The sequence below is a fragment of the Oratosquilla oratoria genome, chromosome 1 (genome assembly GCF_046742065.1).
Source record: "Oratosquilla oratoria isolate Oo_2021 chromosome 1, ASM4674206v1, whole genome shotgun sequence".
Classification (NCBI taxonomy): Eukaryota; Metazoa; Arthropoda; class Malacostraca; order Stomatopoda; family Squillidae; genus Oratosquilla; species Oratosquilla oratoria.
Genome location: NC_134777.1, coordinates 18,682,136 through 18,687,700, shown reverse-complemented (window position 1 = coordinate 18,687,700; position 5,565 = coordinate 18,682,136).

Genomic DNA, 5,565 nt, shown 5'->3' with positions numbered 1-5,565 from the left:
TGTAACGTTCCTGCCCGATTCCAGTTCGACGACAAACACGCGTATGCTATTCGTAGTTGCTAACAGATGGCGAATTAATCGCCGCATTACCATTTATGTTACTGATATGTCTAATTAATTTCATACTGAGATACTTTGAGGGAAGAGCCAATATCTTTCTGTGCTATCCATTGATATGTTGAGAAATCACAAGACTGGGGCTGTATTTTGAGAACTGGACTGAGAACTGGAATTTGAGTGTTCCTTGCATTCTTGTGCGTTCTAGGGAGGCGAAGGAAGAGGAGGAGGAAGAAGAAGAGGGAGGAAGGAGGAGGGGAGTTGTTGCCGGTTGACAACTCATATGAAGAGTGAAGGATAGATAGTTGAAGTTGATAAGAGACTGAGGGTCGGCCCCTTGGGTCTACACGGAGGTGAATCACTTCAGCGTCTATTTTGTCACAAACAGATATCCATCGTTAGTCTCAACGTAGTAGAATACAATGTAAATGCCAACACGAAGAAAGTATATGGTTTCTGATGAGGATATGCTAAGAGAGAAAGAGAGAGAGAGAGAGACAGAGAGAGAGAGAGAGAGGGGGCGGGTGATGTTAGAGGATATCGCCTAAGTGTCTGTCAAACTGAAAAATCGAACATCAAATTGCGTTACAAAAGCTTTTCCATGGAGAAAATTGTCATAATTAAATCGTCATTATGGCGTCATTTTCCTAATAGGAGAAATTGCGTCATTTTCCAAATGAGGAGGTGGAGGGGGGAAGGGTGTAATGGGTTCACGGAAATAAACATAAATTTTGTCATCGGCAAGAAGTCAAGCGACCATAGCACATTGTGCGTACGTGTATGTATGTACTTTAGCCTTCTATGGACAGGGAACTGGAGGGTAGAGATGATGTCTTTGCCCTGAATGAATTTGTCTGTCGGCAGCCAGAAGAATTATATAATAACGATAACCTTTGTCTAAAGTTAACCAAAATGAAATCAAGCTAGACAGCAGGACAGGACTTGTAGTAATGGATTTAAATTGGACAAGTTTTGGTTTACGAAGGAAATAGGCAAGAAACAGTTTACCAACAGAGTGGCGAATGAATGGAATAGACTTAGTAACCAATCGGTTGTTTTAAGAGAAGATTAAGTAACTTTATGGATAGGGATGACAAGTGGTAAAGGATATGGAACTGCCTAGTGTAGGGCTTATGGTCTCTTACAGTCTTCATTCTTATCTACTTAAGAGAGGCGTGGGGTGGGGGTTGGGATATTCTTTGAATAAAATCACTCAGCAGCAGTTTGAAAAAATCATAAGAACGATCACCGCTGTCTACAGGTTCTTTTCACCATTGCGTTCTTCGATGGTGTCTGCGTCCACTGAAGGAAGGAAAAGTCCTTCTGAGATCCTGACGGACATGCTCGACTAAGTCCTTTGTAACTTGGGACGTCGTTCCTCCTCTATCCCTGGAAAGCCGAAGGAAGAGGTCCTCGCGTGGATCAACGTTCGTGTGAGTTTACGAGAGAACTCCAGACTCCTTGTGGCTTCTGGTCGTTGTAGGACGCCTACACACTAGACGTTGGTCCTATTGATAGCATACGCACACGTACCACTGCCCGACGGCGCAGTGGTACCGTTCGCAACCGCTAATCCAGCGGCCCGAGTTCGATTCCCGCCCAGGGCTGAAATAAGTTCAGAATAGCTGCACTGCGAGCCGGCACTCCAACTCTCGTGAGCAAGGAGTTGTGTGTGTGTGTGTGTGTGTGTGTGTGTGTGTGTGTGTGTGTGTGTGTGTGTGTGTGTGTGTGTGTGAATCTCACATACGCACACGCACACGCACACTCAAGGTACATACACGTTTACTTACTCAGACACACACTAGTGTATGTACACTATGTATTTTGTCCTTGCAATGGTCTGATTCAGGACCACGTCTCAGCCAGCAGCTTCCCAAGAAGACTTCCTGCGTGACCTTGGGCTTCACGCAGCCTCATTCATCTCTCTTGGCTTTTAGGTTCTCCCTCTCCCCCACGGCGAAATCTTTCCACCCTTGGCTGGCGCTGGAGTGAGAAGCCTCATGTGGTGATCAATGAGGCGAGCGGGGAAGAACATTGCCTGCGTCCCCGTCGATCGCCTCGCCCGGGGCCCAGGGGCCATTTTTCATCGATGTTAGTAGCTGAAGACGTGTGGTAAGAGGAGGCGCGCGCAATCTGTAACTACAAAACTGAGCTCTTCGATTTTTTTTTCTTTTCTTTCTCTTATTTGCATATTTCGAAGAGTGGCAGAAATGTAATAAATAAATGAAAATGGATGAATGAATAGATAAGTACGTAAATGAAGAAATATATAAATAAATGTATACATAAATGGATAAATAGATGAATAAATAGATAGACGAACAAATTTATAAATAAATGTATAAGTAAATGAACAAATAAATAAATAGATTAGTAAAAGATAATCTGATAGATAAGTAAATAAACAAGCAAATGAATAAACAGCTAAATAAATTAAAATAACACAAGTGTTTGCTTCGGAAAATAACAGGGAGCATCTCAAAAAATTCATTTTTTGAAAGAATTCTAGTCATAAGCAAGTAGAAAAGCATCAGGAGGAAGAGAATTCCAGCTCCATCCAGTAGAAGAAGAAGAAGAAGAAGAAAAAAAAAAAAAGGTCACCAAAGGCCGAGAGCTGTTGGTGTTTTGAACCTTCCAGTTTTGGATTTCTTCAGTATGGATCGATCTTGTTCCAGGTAACGACAGACGTCTTCACAAAAACAAAAAGGAAATTTTACAACCGGTGATCTTTTCCTTCCTCCTACTTCTCCCCCTCCTCCTCCTCCTCCTCCTCCTCCTCCTCCTCCTCCTCCTCCTCCTCCACCAACTAACTAGTGACCTAAAAACATACCCACACATACAGAATCACACACACACACACACACACACACACACACACACACACACACACACACACACACACACACACACACACACACACACACACACACACACACACACACACACACACACACACACACACACACACACACACACACACACACACACACACACACACACACACACACACACACAAGGCAGTCAAGAATCCAGCAGTTCTTTCCATTGAGAGCAACTGGATTCCTAAGGACCTTTGCAGGGTACTGTGGGGCCATGGCTATCCTATTAACAAAACTCGAGGCAATAATGATCTATTATTTACATCTGAATATATGGGTTAGAGCGTCGCTACTTGCGGTGGAGGTCGAGATGACGGCAGTTCGAACCATGCCACTAGCGAGTTGGACCAAAGGCATAGTTCGTTATATTCCACGCTACAAAGTCGTCTGTAAAGGGCGCCATCCTAGCCTCCTGATAGAGGCGGTTGGGGACATTAAACTGAATAACGTCTGAATATAGTAAACGAAAGGACGATTTCAGAAATGAGTTTCAGCGTGACTGAAGTGCCATGCTGAAGGTATTCTCAAAACTTTGGAATCATTAATCTTACGAACTTTTTCTGCTGCGCTTGAATAATTGGGCATTTTTTTGTGAGTTCGATGAAAGCAATAGATCTTCATGCTTTCCTGTTATCGTGTGTATATGGTCGTGGTGGGTGTTTTATACGTTCTCGCACTCTATCTCTCTCTCTCTCTCTCTCTCTCTCTCTCTCTCTCTCTCTCTCTCTCTCTCTCTCCCTCCCCCTCTCTCTCTCTCTCTCTCTCTCTCTCTCTCTCTCTCTCTCTCTCTCTCTCTCTCCCTCCCCCCTCTCTCTCTCTCTCTCTCCCTCCCCCCTCTCTCTCTCTCTCTCTCTCTCTCTCTCTCTCTCTCTCTCTCTCTCTCTCTCTCTCTCTCTCTCTCTCTCTCTCTCTCTCTCTCTCTCTCTCTCTCTCTCTCTCTCATCTCTTTTTTACGCTCTCTATTATCTCTTTTTCACTCTCGTACTCTCCTTTCCCAACCACTGCTTCTCCTATCTTCCTCTCTTACTTTCTCCCTATCTCTCTTTGCTCTTCCTGAATATCCATTCTCTGTCTCTTCTTCCCTTTTCTCCTTCCTCTCCCTTTCCTATTTTCTTCTCCCTTCTCTTTACTGTCCATTACTGTCCTCTTACTTTCTTTCTTCACCCCTTTCCTCTCGACTTTCCCATTTCTCTTACCCCTTCATATTTACCTTCACTGCCCCTTCTCCTCCCCTTCCCCTAACCTTTTTCCTCTCCCCATCTCATTATGTCCTTCTCATTCCTCTCAGTCCCTTACTCCCTATCCCCATATCCTCTCCTCTCTTTTTGTTCTTTTCACCCCCTCCAATTCATCTCCATCCCCCCCTCCTTTTTCACTTTCCTCCCCTTTGTCTCCCTCCCCTTCCTATTCCTCGACCTCCCTATTCCTTCTCCTTCTCATCCTCTCCCTTCCTTTTCCCCTCCCCCTCCCCTTTGTCTCCCTCCTCTCCCTATTCCTCGCCCTCCCTATTCCTTCTTCTTCCCATCCTCTCCCCTCCTTTTTCACTTTCTTCCCCTCCCTATTCCTCATCCTCCCTCTTCCTTCTCCTTCCTATCCTCTCCCTTCCTTTTCCCCTTCCCATCCCCTTCTATCTTTACCATTCTAACTTCATTCCAATAACCCTCTCCTCCCCCTCCCTCTCTCTCCCTTCCTACCTCTTCCCCCCTCTCCCCTTTCTGGCTTTCCCCATCTCCCTTTTCTCCTTCTTACACTTCCCTTCCTGTCCCCCCCTCTGTTTCTTACTTATATCTTCCCCTTCAAGTTACATATAGTAAGCTTCTAAACTTATCACAACAAAGTAATGTCGTAGCACATTAGTAAAATAATACTAATGGCCCACTTTCGGAGAAGAATAGGCGAAAGTATAAAGATCCGTATATTTCGATCACTATCTGTGATCCTCTTCAGCAGATGTAATTACATGCTTTTCTCCACTATGTAATCACATCTGCTGAAGAGGATCACATATAGTGATCGAAATATACGGATCTTTATACTTTCGCTTATTCTCCTTCGAAAGTGGGTCATTAGTATTCTAAACTTATATTTTGATGCCCGTAACCAGCGCTTCTTTCTTTAAAGTCAGTATCGCCCTGAAGATATAGAGTCACGGAGGTGGTCAAGGAGCAAGAAGGGATAGTTGAAATGAAAATTGGTCATTTGCTTTCAGTGGAGATTAATCTCATGTCAGAAAAGCAAGCTGCGTGACACTGAATGCGTAAGGATGTAATGTTTACTCAAGAAAATATTTAGGAATATTTTAGCGATATGCTGGGATGAACCTCATGACTTTGCCTTCTAGCATTGTCATGAAGAGAAAGGTTTTCTATTGGCTGAATTTGATATTGTAATCATTACACACACACACACACGCATACACACACGCACACACACACACACGCGCGCGCGCACGCACGCACGCACACACATTGAGTTGACGGCGCAGTGTACACACATTGAGTTGACGGCGCAGTGGTAGCGTTCGCAACTGCTAACCCAGCGGTTCGAGTTTGAATCCCGCCCAGTGCTGAAATAATTTCAGTATATCTGCGCTGCGAGACGTTACTCCAACTCTTGTGGGCGGGGACTT